This window comes from Cetorhinus maximus, unplaced genomic scaffold, assembly GCF_964194155.1.
Source record: "Cetorhinus maximus unplaced genomic scaffold, sCetMax3.hap1.1 HAP1_SCAFFOLD_727, whole genome shotgun sequence".
Lineage (NCBI taxonomy): Eukaryota > Metazoa > Chordata > Chondrichthyes > Lamniformes > Cetorhinidae > Cetorhinus > Cetorhinus maximus.
This window is the reverse complement of record NW_027596669.1, coordinates 1-14,444: the sequence shown is the minus strand read 5'-3', so window position 1 is coordinate 14,444 and position 14,444 is coordinate 1. Positions and strand designations below refer to the sequence as shown.

General features: G+C 53.3%; 1 pseudogene; it reads left to right on the top strand.

Moving 5' to 3' along the window:
• The first annotated feature begins 9,328 nt into the window (after positions 1-9,328).
• LOC144674616 (U2 spliceosomal RNA) lies at positions 9,329-9,499 on the top strand (annotated as a pseudogene).
• The last annotated feature ends 4,945 nt before the right edge of the window (positions 9,500-14,444 follow it).

Sequence of the window (14,444 nt, the reverse complement as noted above, 5' to 3'; positions counted from 1 at the left end):
TGTTCTTATCAGTTTGAAACCGTGGCTACCTGGTCTACGCTGGGCAACCCAAGCATTGTCGCTCATGCGGCAAGGCTGGTCATGTGGCGGCCAACTGCAGCGCCTCCCTCTGCAAGATCTGCAAACAGGAAGGGCACCAGACAAAAGACTGCAAACAGGCCAAGTGCTGCAACCTGTGTGGCGAGGCAAGTCACCTCTACAGGACCTGCCCCAAACGCTGCCGTACTTACGCACAGGCAGCCAAAGCCGACCACGGGGAAGCAGAAGAAATGTTCCGTGTCACTCCAACCACCAAGGCCCCCAGGGAGCTCAACGGGACAAAGGAGGACACAGAGAGAGACAAGGTGGAGAAAGAGATTGAGGCAACAGAGAGCCAATCAACAGCACCACCCCCTGAACCTTCCAGTCCTCAGGACAGCGAATCAATGGAGGAGGAGGCAGCAGTGGGAAAGCAGCAGGGGGAGTGGCGGACGGTGAAGAACAAGAAAAGTAAGAGGGAGCGAAGAAGAAGCAAAGGCGTTTCCCAGAGAAGCGGCAAGAGGCGTCTCCCATCCGACACGGATGACAAGGGCAGCAGCTCTTCGGATGAGGAAGTGCCAGAGCGGCACCGACAGAAGAGGCGGCAAAGCTCCAGGGCGTTGGAGGACGAGACACCCGAGCTCCAGAAAATTGGAGACAACAAGGAGACCAACGCACCCCAACTTTGCCTGCAACCTGAGGAGGCCAGTGCACCACAGCCCCTGGAATCTGGGAGCAGTGAGGCAATCATCGCACCCCAGCTCCAGGAAGCCGGGAACAGCAACCCCCCAGAGGGGGTGAGTTTTGGAGAAGCTTCTCCAGCAAAGGTCATCTCAAAATCCGCTCACTACGTGAACCTCCAGATGCCACTGGAGCAGAACACGGCCAAGGAGATCTACCTCAGCCCATCCAAAGTGAAGGAATTTGAGCTCACTACGGGTATGAAGGAGCAGACTAAAGGTCTGGGACTCTCAGAGACAGTGGGTTTGGTAGGAGAATAAATGCTTTAATATGGGTTTAAAGATTGTATCCATAAATGTGCGTAGCATTAAATCTACTACGCGATGTGTTGCGACCTTGGACTACCTTGCCAAGGTCAAAGCTGACCTGTTGTTTCTGCAGGAGTGTGCGATACCGCACCTCAGCTCCTACAGGCAATGGTCACGATGGTGGTCCCACGGGCCATCGATCTGGTCGGGCGGAAACGACTCTCGTTCCTCCGGCCTGGGTATTCTGCTGCGGGGAGGCAACTTCACTGTCTCCGAGGTCAAGGAGGTGGTGGGCGGGCGACTCCTGGTAGCAGACGTAATGTACAAGAACGCTCCACTCCGGTTAATTAACGTGTACGGCCCGGCACAAGGGGCTGAGCGGCTGGAGGTTTTTCAGCAGCTCCCACTGCTGCTGGCGACCTCCAGGCCGGTCATTCTGGGCGGGGACTTCAACTGCATCATCGATGCGGCTGGACGATCCGGCAGGGCCGGAAGCAGATTGGACGCTACGTCCAGATCCCTGATGGAAACAGTTAAGGATGCCAAGCTGCACGACGTCTTCAGCAACCCTGCAGACGGAGCGCAGCGTAGATACACCTGGTCGCGGCCAGACGGGTCCATTCGTTCCAGGATAGACTTCCTGTTTGTGTCCCGCGCATTCACAGTCAGATCCACCGAGGTCAAGCCGGTGTTCTTCTCTGACCACTGCCTCCTACTGGCGGACTGCCACTTGGAGGAAGACCTGAGGGTGGGCAGGGGGGCATGGAAGCTAAATGTGCAACTGCTGACCCCAGAGAACATTGAGGAGCTCAAGAGGGATTACAAAGGTTGGAGAACCGTGAAACCCCTCTTTGAGTCCCTGACACACTGGTGGGAAGTGATCAAGGGAAGCATCAAGAGGTTTTTCATCCTCAAAGGCACCCAGAAAGCTAGAAAGGAACAGAGGGAAATGTCCCGACTCCAGGAAAAGATGCAGAATCTGCTCCGGCTGCGGTCGATGGGGGTCGATGTCAAGGAGGAGCTCCAAGAGGTGAAGGGCCAGCAAGCCTCGCACTTTGCCTCGGAGGCCTCCAAGATCATCTTCCGTTCCAGAGTCCGCTCCGTGGAGCAGGATGAGACGTGCTCACGTTTCTTCTTCCAAAAGGTACACAGAGAGCGCTCTGTGATCAGCAGCCTGAAGGAAGAAGACGGCTCAGTAAAGTCATCACGGTCCGACATTCTGAGGATCAGCAAATCCTTTTATGCCGGACTGTATGACGTGAAGCCCACGGACAGCACGGCCTCCCAGTCCTTCCTGTCCTCTATCACGGAGGTCCTAGACCACAGTACTCGGGAGAGCCTAGACAAACCGCTAACCCCTGACGAACTGACTAAGGCCCTCGAGTCCTTCGAGAAGAGTAAAACCCCCGGAAGCGACGGCCTGCCGGCGGAGTTGTATTCGGCTCTGTGGGACTTGATCGGCCCAGACCTGCTAGAAGTGTACGAGAGTATGCTCCTGGCCGGCAGCATGTCAGAATCCATGAGGAAAGGCATCATCACCCTCATCTACAAGCACAAGGGGGAAAGGGAGGAAATTAGAAATTGGCGACCCATTTCACTGTTGAATATGGACTATAAGATTCTGTCCAAGGTCATCGCCAACCGGGTCAAATCCGCTCTGGAATTGGTGATTCACCCTGACCAGACCTGCTCTGTGCCAGGCAGGAAGATCTCTGACAGCCTGGCGCTGCTCAGGGATACGATTGCCTATGTACAGGACAGGGGTGTGGATACCTGCCTCATCAGCTTGGATCAGGAGAAGGCCTTTGACAGAATATCGCACACCTACATGGGGGATGTGCTCTCCAAAATGGGGTTTGGGGAGGGAATTCGAAATTGGATCCAACTGCTCTACACTAACATCAGTAGCGCAGTCTCAATCAATGGGTGGGAAACAGATAGCTTTCCGATTAAATCTGGAGTCAGGCAGGGCTGCCCTCTCTCGCCTGTCCTTTTTGTGTGCTGCATAGAACCCTTTGCCGAGTCCATCAGGAAGGATCCGGGCATAAGAGGGGTGACGATCCCAGGCAGTGGAGGCACTCAGGTAAAAGCCTCCCTGTACATGGACGACGTCGCCGTCTTCTGCTCGGATCCGCTGTCGGTGCGCAGACTGATGCACGTCTGCGACCAGTTCGAACTGGCCTCGGGAGCCAAGGTAAATCGTGGGAAGAGCGAGGCCATGTTCTTTGGGAAGTGGGCTGACCGATCCTTTGTCCCCTTCACTGTCAGGGCTGACGGCCTGAAGGTGCTGGGGATATGGTTCGGAGGGACCGGGGCATGCGTTAGAAACTGGAAGGAGCGAGTGGCTATGGTGAAAAGGAAACTGGGCATGTGGGAGCGACGCTCCCTCTCCATTGCGGGTAAGAACCTGGTCATCAGGTGTGAGGTACTCTCGCTGTTGCTGTACGTGGCGCAGGTCTGGCCCATTCCACACTCCTGCGCGATGGCGATCACTCGAGCCATCTTCCGCTTTATCTGGAGGTCGAAAATGGATCGTGTCTGCAGGGACGCGATGTACAAGCCTCTAGATAAAGGGGGAAAAAACGTGCCCAACATCGCCCTCATACTGATGGCCACCTTTGTGTGCGGCTGCATCAAGCGGTGCGTAGACCCTCAGTACGCAAACACCAAGTGTCACTACGTGCTGAGGTTCTACCTGTCCCCGGTGTTGCGAAGGATGGGTCTGGCCACGCTGCCGCGGAACGCTCCAAGTAGTTGGACCGTGCCGTACCACCTGTCCCTGGTGGAAAAATTTATGCAGAAAAACACCTTTGACCACAAGTCCATCAGGCAGTGGTCAGCACGTAACGTCCTAGAGGCCCTGAGGGATAAGGAGAGGGTGGACCCTGTGGGATGGTTCCCCGAGCAGACTGTCAAAGTCATTTGGCAGAATGCCTCATCGCCAGAACTTTCCAACAAGCACCAAGACGTAGCTTGGCTGGTGGTGAGAAAGGCCCTCCCCGTCAGATCCTTCCTACACGCCAGGAGTCTCACCCCCTCTGCACGATGCCCTCGAGGTGGCTGTGGTGGGGAAGAGACCGTTGTTCACCTCCTTGTGGATTGTGCCTTTGCAAAGAAAGTCTGGAGAGAGATGCAGTGGTTGCTGTCGAGGTTCATCCCGAGCAGTTCTGTGACACAGGACTCTGTGCTCTACGGGCTGTTCCCAGGGACACACACCGAGACAAACATCAACTGCAGCTGGAGGATCATCAACTCGGTGAAAGACGCGCTTTGGTCTGCCCGAAACTTGTTGGTCTTCCAGCACAAAGATTTGTCCCCGACCGATTGTTGCGGACTGGCACAATCCAAAGTCCAGGACTACGTGCTGAGGGACGCACTAAAGCTTGGGGCAGCTGCCGCAAAGGCGCAATGGGGAAGGGTCGCTGTCTAAGACCTTTCTACCACAGCGCACCGAGAGACTGGGAACTGTTTAGAGCCCCTCGGGCTGTACAGATCAAAATGAAAGGCTGTAAATGACTGTAATATTGTTTGTACTGATGCACCTGGTGATACATTTTGTAAAAGTTTAACCTGGATTGTACCCTTGTAATGTTGTTTTTGAAATGGTTTTGAATGTGATTGAAGATTTTTATGAATAAAGTATATTTTTACAATAAAAAAAAAAAAAAAAATCTGTTCTTATCAGTTTGAAACCGTGGCTACCTGGTCTACGCTGGGCAACCCAAGCATTGTCGCTCATGCGGCAAGGCTGGTCATGTGGCGGCCAACTGCAGCGCCTCCCTCTGCAAGATCTGCAAACAGGAAGGGCACCAGACAAAAGACTGCAAACAGGCCAAGTGCTGCAACCTGTGTGGCGAGGCAAGTCACCTCTACAGGACCTGCCCCAAACGCTGCCGTACTTACGCACAGGCAGCCAAAGCCGACCACGGGGAAGCAGAAGAAATGTTCCGTGTCACTCCAACCACCAAGGCCCCCAGGGAGCTCAACGGGACAAAGGAGGACACAGAGAGAGACAAGGTGGAGAAAGAGATTGAGGCAACAGAGAGCCAATCAACAGCACCACCCCCTGAACCTTCCAGTCCTCAGGACAGCGAATCAATGGAGGAGGAGGCAGCAGTGGAAAAGCAGCAGGGGGAGTGGCGGACGGTGAAGAACAAGAAAAGTAAGAGGGAGCGAAGAAGAAGCAAAGGCGTTTCCCAGAGAAGCGGCAAGAGGCGTCTCCCATCCGACACGGATGACAAGGGCAGCAGCTCTTCGGATGAGGAAGTGCCAGAGCGGCACCGACAGAAGAGGCGGCAAAGCTCCAGGGCGTTGGAGGACGAGACACCCGAGCTCCAGAAAATTGGAGACAACAAGGAGACCAACGCACCCCAACTTTGCCTGCAACCTGAGGAGGCCAGTGCACCACAGCCCCTGGAATCTGGGAGCAGTGAGGCAATCATCGCACCCCAGCTCCAGGAAGCCGGGAACAGCAACCCCCCAGAGGGGGTGAGTTTTGGAGAAGCTTCTCCAGCAAAGGTCATCTCAAAATCCGCTCACTACGTGAACCTCCAGATGCCACTGGAGCAGAACACGGCCAAGGAGATCTACCTCAGCCCATCCAAAGTGAAGGAATTTGAGCTCACTACGGGTATGAAGGAGCAGACTAAAGGTCTGGGACTCTCAGAGACAGTGGGTTTGGTAGGAGAATAAATGCTTTAATATGGGTTTAAAGATTGTATCCATAAATGTGCGTAGCATTAAATCTACTACGCGATGTGTTGCGACCTTGGACTACCTTGCCAAGGTCAAAGCTGACCTGTTGTTTCTGCAGGAGTGTGCGATACCGCACCTCAGCTCCTACAGGCAATGGTCACGATGGTGGTCCCACGGGCCATCGATCTGGTCGGGCGGAAACGACTCTCGTTCCTCCGGCCTGGGTATTCTGCTGCGGGGAGGCAACTTCACCGTCTCCGAGGTCAAGGAGGTGGTGGGCGGGCGACTCCTGGTAGCAGACGTAATGTACAAGAACGCTCCACTCCGGTTAATTAACGTGTACGGCCCGGCACAAGGGGCTGAGCGGCTGGAGGTTTTTCAGCAGCTCCCACTGCTGCTGGCGACCTCCAGGCCGGTCATTCTGGGCGGGGACTTCAACTGCATCATCGATGCGGCTGGACGATCCGGCAGGGCCGGAAGCAGATTGGACGCTACGTCCAGATCCCTGATGGAAACAGTTAAGGATGCCAAGCTGCACGACGTCTTCAGCAACCCTGCAGACGGAGCGCAGCGTAGATACACCTGGTCGCGGCCAGACGGGTCCATTCGTTCCAGGATAGACTTCCTGTTTGTGTCCCGTGCATTCACAGTCAGATCCACCGAGGTCAAGCCGGTGTTCTTCTCTGACCACTGCCTCCTACTGGCGGACTGCCACTTGGAGGAAGACCTGAGGGTGGGCAGGGGGGCATGGAAGCTAAATGTGCAACTGCTGACCCCAGAGAACATTGAGGAGCTCAAGAGGGATTACAAAGGTTGGAGAACCGTGAAACCCCTCTTTGAGTCCCTGACACACTGGTGGGAAGTGATCAAGGGAAGCATCAAGAGGTTTTTCATCCTCAAAGGCACCCAGAAAGCTAGAAAGGAACAGAGGGAAATGTCCCGACTCCAGGAAAAGATGCAGAATCTGCTCCGGCTGCAGTCGATGGGGGTCGATGTCAAGGAGGAGCTCCAAGAGGTGAAGGGCCAGCAAGCCTCGCACTTTGCCTCGGAGGCCTCCAAGATCATCTTCCGTTCCAGAGTCCGCTCCGTGGAGCAGGATGAGACGTGCTCACGTTTCTTCTTCCAAAAGGTACACAGAGAGCGCTCTGTGATCAGCAGCCTGAAGGAAGAAGACGGCTCAGTAAAGTCATCACGGTCCGACATTCTGAGGATCAGCAAATCCTTTTATGCCGGACTGTATGACGTGAAGCCCACGGACAGCACGGCCTCCCAGTCCTTCCTGTCCTCTATCACGGAGGTCCTAGACCACAGTACGCGGCAGAGCCTAGACAAACCGCTAACTCCTGACGAACTGACTAAGGCCCTCGAGTCCTTCGAGAAGAGTAAAACCCCCGGAAGCGACGGCCTGCCGGCGGAGTTGTATTCGGCTCTGTGGGACTTGATCGGCCCAGACCTGCTAGAAGTGTACGAGAGTATGCTCCTGGCCGGCAGCATGTCAGAATCCATGAGGAAAGGCATCATCACCCTCATCTACAAGCACAAGGGGGAAAGGGAGGAAATTAGAAATTGGCGACCCATTTCACTGTTGAATATGGACTATAAGATTCTGTCCAAGGTCATCGCCAACCGGGTCAAATCCGCTCTGGAATTGGTGATTCACCCTGACCAGACCTGCTCTGTGCCGGGCAGGAAGATCTCTGACAGCCTGGCGCTGCTCAGGGATACGATTGCCTATGTACAGGACAGGGGTGTGGATACCTGCCTCATCAGCTTGGATCAGGAGAAGGCCTTTGACAGAATATCGCACACCTACATGGGGGATGTGCTCTCCAAAATGGGCTTTGGGGAGGGAATTCGAAATTGGATCCAACTGCTCTACACTAACATCAGTAGCGCAGTCTCAATCAATGGGTGGGAAACAGATAGCTTTCCGATTAAATCTGGAGTCAGGCAGGGCTGCCCTCTCTCGCCTGTCCTTTTTGTGTGCTGCATAGAACCCTTTGCCGAGTCCATCAGGAAGGATCCGGGCATAAGAGGAGTGACGATCCCAGGCAGTGGAGGCACTCAGGTAAAAGCCTCCCTGTACATGGACGACGTCGCCGTCTTCTGCTCGGATCCGCTGTCGGTGCGCAGACTGATGCACGTCTGCGACCAGTTCGAACTGGCCTCGGGAGCCAAGGTAAATCGTGGGAAGAGCGAGGCCATGTTCTTTGGGAAGTGGGCTGACCGATCCTTTGTCCCCTTCACTGTCAGGGCTGACGGCCTGAAGGTGCTGGGGATATGGTTCGGAGGGACCGGGGCATGCGTTAGAAACTGGAAGGAGCGAGTGGCTATGGTGAAAAGGAAACTGGGCATGTGGGAGCGACGCTCCCTCTCCATTGCGGGTAAGAACCTGGTCATCAGGTGTGAGGTACTCTCGCTGTTGCTGTACGTGGCGCAGGTCTGGCCCATTCCACACTCCTGCGCGACGGCGATCACTCGAGCCATCTTCCGCTTTATCTGGAGGTCGAAAATGGATCGTGTCTGCAGGGACGCGATGTACAAGCCTCTAGATAAAGGGGGAAAAAACGTGCCCAACATCGCCCTCATACTGATGGCCACCTTTGTGTGCGGCTGCATCAAGCGGTGCGTAGACCCTCAGTACGCAAACACCAAGTGTCACTACGTGCTGAGGTTCTACCTGTCCCCGGTGTTGCGAAGGATGGGTCTGGCCACGCTGCCGCGGAACGCTCCAAGTAGTTGGACCGTGCCGTACCACCTGTCCCTGGTGGAAAAATTTATGCAGAAAAACACCTTTGACCACAAGTCCATCAGGCAGTGGTCAGCACGTAACGTCCTAGAGGCCCTGAGGGATAAGGAGAGGGTGGACCCTGTGGGATGGTTCCCCGAGCAGACTGTCAAAGTCATTTGGCAGAATGCCTCATCGCCAGAACTTTCCAACAAGCACCAAGACGTAGCTTGGCTGGTGGTGAGAAAGGCCCTCCCCGTCAGATCCTTCCTACACGCCAGGAGTCTCACCCCCTCTGCACGATGCCCTCGAGGTGGCTGTGGTGGGGAAGAGACCGTTGTTCACCTCCTTGTGGATTGTGCCTTTGCAAAGAAAGTCTGGAGAGAGATGCAGTGGTTGCTGTCGAGGTTCATCCCGAGCAGTTCTGTGACACAGGACTCTGTGCTCTACGGGCTGTTCCCAGGGACACACACCGAGACAAACATCAACTGCAGCTGGAGGATCATCAACTCGGTGAAAGACGCGCTTTGGTCTGCCCGAAACTTGTTGGTCTTCCAGCACAAAGAGTTGTCCCCGACCGATTGTTGCGGACTGGCACAATCCAAAGTCCAGGACTACGTGCTGAGGGACGCACTAAAGCTTGGGGCAGCTGCCGCAAAGGCGCAATGGGGAAGGGTCGCTGTCTAAGACCTTTCTACCACAGCGCACCGAGAGACTGGGAACTGTTTAGAGCCCCTCGGGCTGTACAGATCAAAATGAAAGGCTGTAAATGACTGTAATATTGTTTGTACTGATGCACCTGGTGATACATTTTGTAAAAGTTTAACCTGGATTGTACCCTTGTAATGTTGTTTTTGAAATGGTTTTGAATGTGATTGAAGATTTTTATGAATAAAGTATATTTTTACAAAAAAAATCTGTTCTTATCAGTTTAATATCTGATACGTCCCTTATCTGGGGACCATATATTAAATTGATTTTTGGAGCAGGGAGATGGAATAGGGGCTTGCTCCGTCCACTCCACGCATCGACCCGGTATTGCAGTATCTCTGGGAACGGTGCACCCTCCCCTTTCCAGGGGATTTTCAATGCTAAAAATAGTTTTCTTACAAACATCTGCTTTCTTTACTTCTCAACATGTACATGTTCCAAAATCCAACTTTCTTTGGAAAAACTCAGCAAGTCTGGCAGCATCGGCCGAGAAGAAATCAGTCAACGTTTCGAGCCCTCATGGCCCTTCAGCAGAACTGAAGCATAGTTTCAACAAGGGAGAAATATAAATTGGTTTAAGGTGGGTGGGGGGGAAGAGACACATTGAGGGTGTGGTGTGAGCAGATAATCAAAAGATGTCAGAGACAAAAGGGTCAAAGAGGTGTTGAAGGTGGTGGTCTTTGTCTGAGAAAAGTGCTAATTAAGAATGCAAGACAGGATATTCAAAGTACAGCTCTAGTGGGGGTGGGGTGGAAAGACTAAAGGTCTTTAGTCTTTCCACCCCACCCCCACTAGAGCTGTACTTTGAATATCCTGTCTTGCATTCTTAATTAGCACTTTTCTCAGACAAAGACCACCACCTTCAACACCTCTTTGACCCTTTTGTCTCTGACATCTTTTGATTATCTGCTCACACTACACCCTCAATGTGTCTCTTCCCCCCCCACCCACCTTAAACCAATTTATATTTCTCCCTTGTTGAAACTATGCTTCAGTTCTGCTGAAGGGCCATGAGGGCTCGAAACGTTGACTGGTTTCTTCTCCGCCGATGCTGCCAGACTTGCTGAGTTTTTCCAGGTAATTCTGTTTTTATTTTGTTTTGGATTTCCAGCATCCGCAGTAGCTTTTAGCTTTTTGTTTTTATCCAACTTTCTTTCTTTCTCTCTCTCTCTCTCTCTCTCTCTCTCACTCACTCACCCGCAGCAGCTACACACAAAAAACACGCACGCTCACCCAACACTCACAGACAGCACTCTCATCTCACAAACACTCTACCTCACTTATACAAAAACAGCTTTCACTTGCAAATACACCTCTCAAACACTCTCTCAGCTGCACCTTTCGCCTCACAACATTTTAAACCAGCTCTCTGCTGCCGCTGCCGCTGCTGCTGCTGACACAGCAACAATCAAAACTCACACCTCAAAGCTCACACACTTTACACAGCTACTCCGAAACCTCTACATCCACATTCACACAATCCTTACATTGCACAAGGAGCCCATTCCGCCCGTCGTGCCTGCACCAGCTCTCCCGGTGAACATTTCACCTCGTGCCTTTCTCCTGCCTTCTCCACGTAACCCGGCACATGCTTTCTTTTCAAATAATCATCTCATTCCCTCTTCAATTGAACCTGCCTCCGCCGCGCTATCAGGTGGTGCATTCCAGACCCTGACCGCTCGCTGCTCCTATCGCTTTTGCTTCTTTTGCCAGTTACTTTAAACCTGTGCCCTCTCCTTCTCGATCCTTGCCCCGGTGCAAACAGTTTCTCCCTATCTACTCTCTCCAGACCCCTCATGATTTTCAATACCTCTATCAAGTCTCCTCTCAGACTTCTTTTCCCCAAGGAATACAGTCCCAACTTCTCCAATCTTACTTCATAACTCAACTTCCTCGCCCCTGGAACCAAACTCGTAAACCTCTTCTGCACTCTCTCCAATGCCTCCACTACCTTCCTAAAATGCAAGTCAAAATGCAATCCCTCAGAGTCGGCATGGCTTTACGAAGAGTAAATCGTGTTTGACTAATTTGCTAGAGTTCTTTGAAGATGTGACAAGCAAAGTGGATAACGGGGATCCTGTAGATGTAGTATGTCTGGACTTCCAGAAGGCATTTGATAAGGTGCCGCACAAAAGATTAATACACAAGATAAGATCACACGCAGCTAAGGGTAATATATTAGCTTGGATAGAGGATTGGCTAACCAACAGAAAGCAGAGAGTCAAGATAAATGGGTCTTTTGTGGATGCCAAGCTGTAACTAGTGGGGTGCCACAGGGTTCGGTCCTCGGGCCCCAACTATTTACTTGGATTCAGGAGTAGAAGGTACTATAGCTAAATTTGCAGATGACACCAAAATAGGTGGGAAAGTAAGTTGCAATGAAGAAATAAGAAATTTACAAATGGATATGGACAGGTTAGGTGAATGGGCCAAAATTTGGCAGATGGAGTTTAACTAAGTTAAATAAGTTTAATAAGTGTGCGGTTATCCATTTTGGTCAGAAGAATAAAAAGGCGACTTATTATTCAAATGGAGAGAAACTTCAGAAATGCTTCAGCACAGAGGGATCTGGGTGTCCTCGCGCACGAATCGCTGAAAGCTAGTATGCAGGTACAGCAGGTAACAAGGAAGGCGAATGGAATCGCTTCTCGGCCTTTTGGCTAAGATCAAGTGTTGCAGGGGCGACACCATGGTCCTACCAAGGCAAGGTCGGGATGGAAGGGCTATAACCAATCGCAATCGAAATCCATACCGTGGGTTACCTATCACCGTCCGAGTCACGGTGAACCACAGCGAAGGAGGATCACCTATGGATCGGGGCTTCTTCACCAGGAGGATCCTGTTGAAGGCGTGCGGCTTCCAAGCTACGGAGATCTTCACCCTGCACGACTCCCGCAAAGGCGGTTATTTTGACGTGACGTTCAAGCGGGTGGCAGACTGCGTCCGGCTCCTGAGGGTGTTCGAGGAGAAGAGAGACCTGCCGGAGATGAAGATCCTGACGGCGGAGCCGCACTTTTCTCTGCCGTTGCAACGGGAACGTGAGGTGATGGTGCATGTGTACAACCCCTTCGTCCCTGTCGCCGACGTGGTCACCTTCCTCACCAGGTACTTCGATAAGGTGGGGAGCGGCACCGAGATTCGAGACGACTTGGGGATCTGGACAGGCAAACGCCTGTTTAAGGTCACGCTAAAGACCGATGGTAAGGGAGCCATTTTCCACCCTCCTTCCAGTTTCGCTATCGGGGGAAACCGTGGCTACCTGGTCTACGCTGGGCAACCCAAGCATTGTCGCTCATGCGGCAAGGCTGGTCATGTGGCGGCCAACTGCAGCGCCTCCCTCTGCAAGATCTGCAAACAGGAAGGGCACCAGACAAAAGACTGCAAACAGGCCAAGTGCTGCAACCTGTGTGGCGAGGCAAGTCACCTCTACAGGACCTGCCCCAAACGCTGCCGTACTTACGCACAGGCAGCCAAAGCCGACCACGGGGAAGCAGAAGAAATGTTCCGTGTCACTCCAACCACCAAGGCCCCCAGGGAGCTCAACGGGACAAAGGAGGACACAGAGAGAGACAAGGTGGAGAAAGAGATTGAGGCAACAGAGAGCCAATCAACAGCACTACCCCCTGAACCTTCCAGTCCTCAGGACAGCGAATCAATGGAGGAGGAGGCAGCAGTGGAAAAGCAGCAGGGGGAGTGGCGGACGGTGAAGAACAAGAAAAGTAAGAGGGAGCGAAGAAGAAGCAAAGGCGTTTCCCAGAGAAGCGGCAAGAGGCGTCTCCCATCCGACACGGATGACAAGGGCAGCAGCTCTTCGGATGAGGAAGTGCCAGAGCGGCACCGACAGAAGAGGCGGCAAAGCTCCAGGGCGTTGGAGGACGAGACACCCGAGCTCCAGAAAATTGGAGACAACAAGGAGACCAACGCACCCCAACTTTGCCTGCAACCTGAGGAGGCCAGTGCACCACAGCCCCTGGAATCTGGGAGCAGTGAGGCAATCATCGCACCCCAGCTCCAGGAAGCCGGGAACAGCAACCCCCCAGAGGGGGTGAGTTTTGGAGAAGCTTCTCCAGCAAAGGTCATCTCAAAATCCGCTCACTACGTGAACCTCCAGATGCCACTGGAGCAGAACACGGCCAAGGAGATCTACCTCAGCCCATCCAAAGTGAAGGAATTTGAGCTCACTACGGGTATGAAGGAGCAGACTAAAGGTCTGGGACTCTCAGAGACAGTGGGTTTGGTAGGAGAATAAATGCTTTAATATGGGTTTAAAGATTGTATCCATAAATGTGCGTAGCATTAAATCTACTACGCGATGTGTTGCGACCTTGGACTACCTAGCCAAGGTCAAAGCTGACCTGTTGTTTCTGCAGGAGTGTGCGATACCGCACCTCAGCTCCTACAGGCAATGGTCACGATGGTGGTCCCACGGGCCATCGATCTGGTCGGGCGGAAACGACTCTCGTTCCTCCGGCCTGGGTATTCTGCTGCGGGGAGGCAACTTCACCGTCTCCGAGGTCAAGGAGGTGGTGGGCGGGCGACTCCTGGTAGCAGACGTAATGTACAAGAACGCTCCACTCCGGTTAATTAACGTGTACGGCCCGGCACAAGGGGCTGAGCGGCTGGAGGTTTTTCAGCAGCTCCCACTGCTGCTGGCGACCTCCAGGCCGGTCATTCTGGGCGGGGACTTCAACTGCATCATCGATGCGGCTGGACGATCCGGCAGGGCCGGAAGCAGATTGGACGCTACGTCCAGATCCCTGATGGAAACAGTTAAGGATGCCAAGCTGCACGACGTCTTCAGCAACCCTGCAGACGGAGCGCAGCGTAGATACACCTGGTCGCGGCCAGACGGGTCCATTCGTTCCAGGATAGACTTCCTGTTTGTGTCCCGTGCATTCACAGTCAGATCCACCGAGGTCAAGCCGGTGTTCTTCTCTGACCACTGCCTCCTACTGGCGGACTGCCACTTGGAGGAAGACCTGAGGGTGGGCAGGGGGGCATGGAAGCTAAATGTGCAACTGCTGACCCCAGAGAACATTGAGGAGCTCAAGAGGGATTACAAAGGTTGGAGAACCGTGAAACCCCTCTTTGAGTCCCTGACACACTGGTGGGAAGTGATCAAGGGAAGCATCAAGAGGTTTTTCATCCTCAAAGGCACCCAGAAAGCTAGAAAGGAACAGAGGGAAATGTCCCGACTCCAGGAAAAGATGCAGAATCTGCTCCGGCTGCGGTCGATGGGGGTCGATGTCAAGGAGGAGCTCCAAGAGGTGAAGGGCCAGCAAGCCTCGCACTTTGCCTCGGAG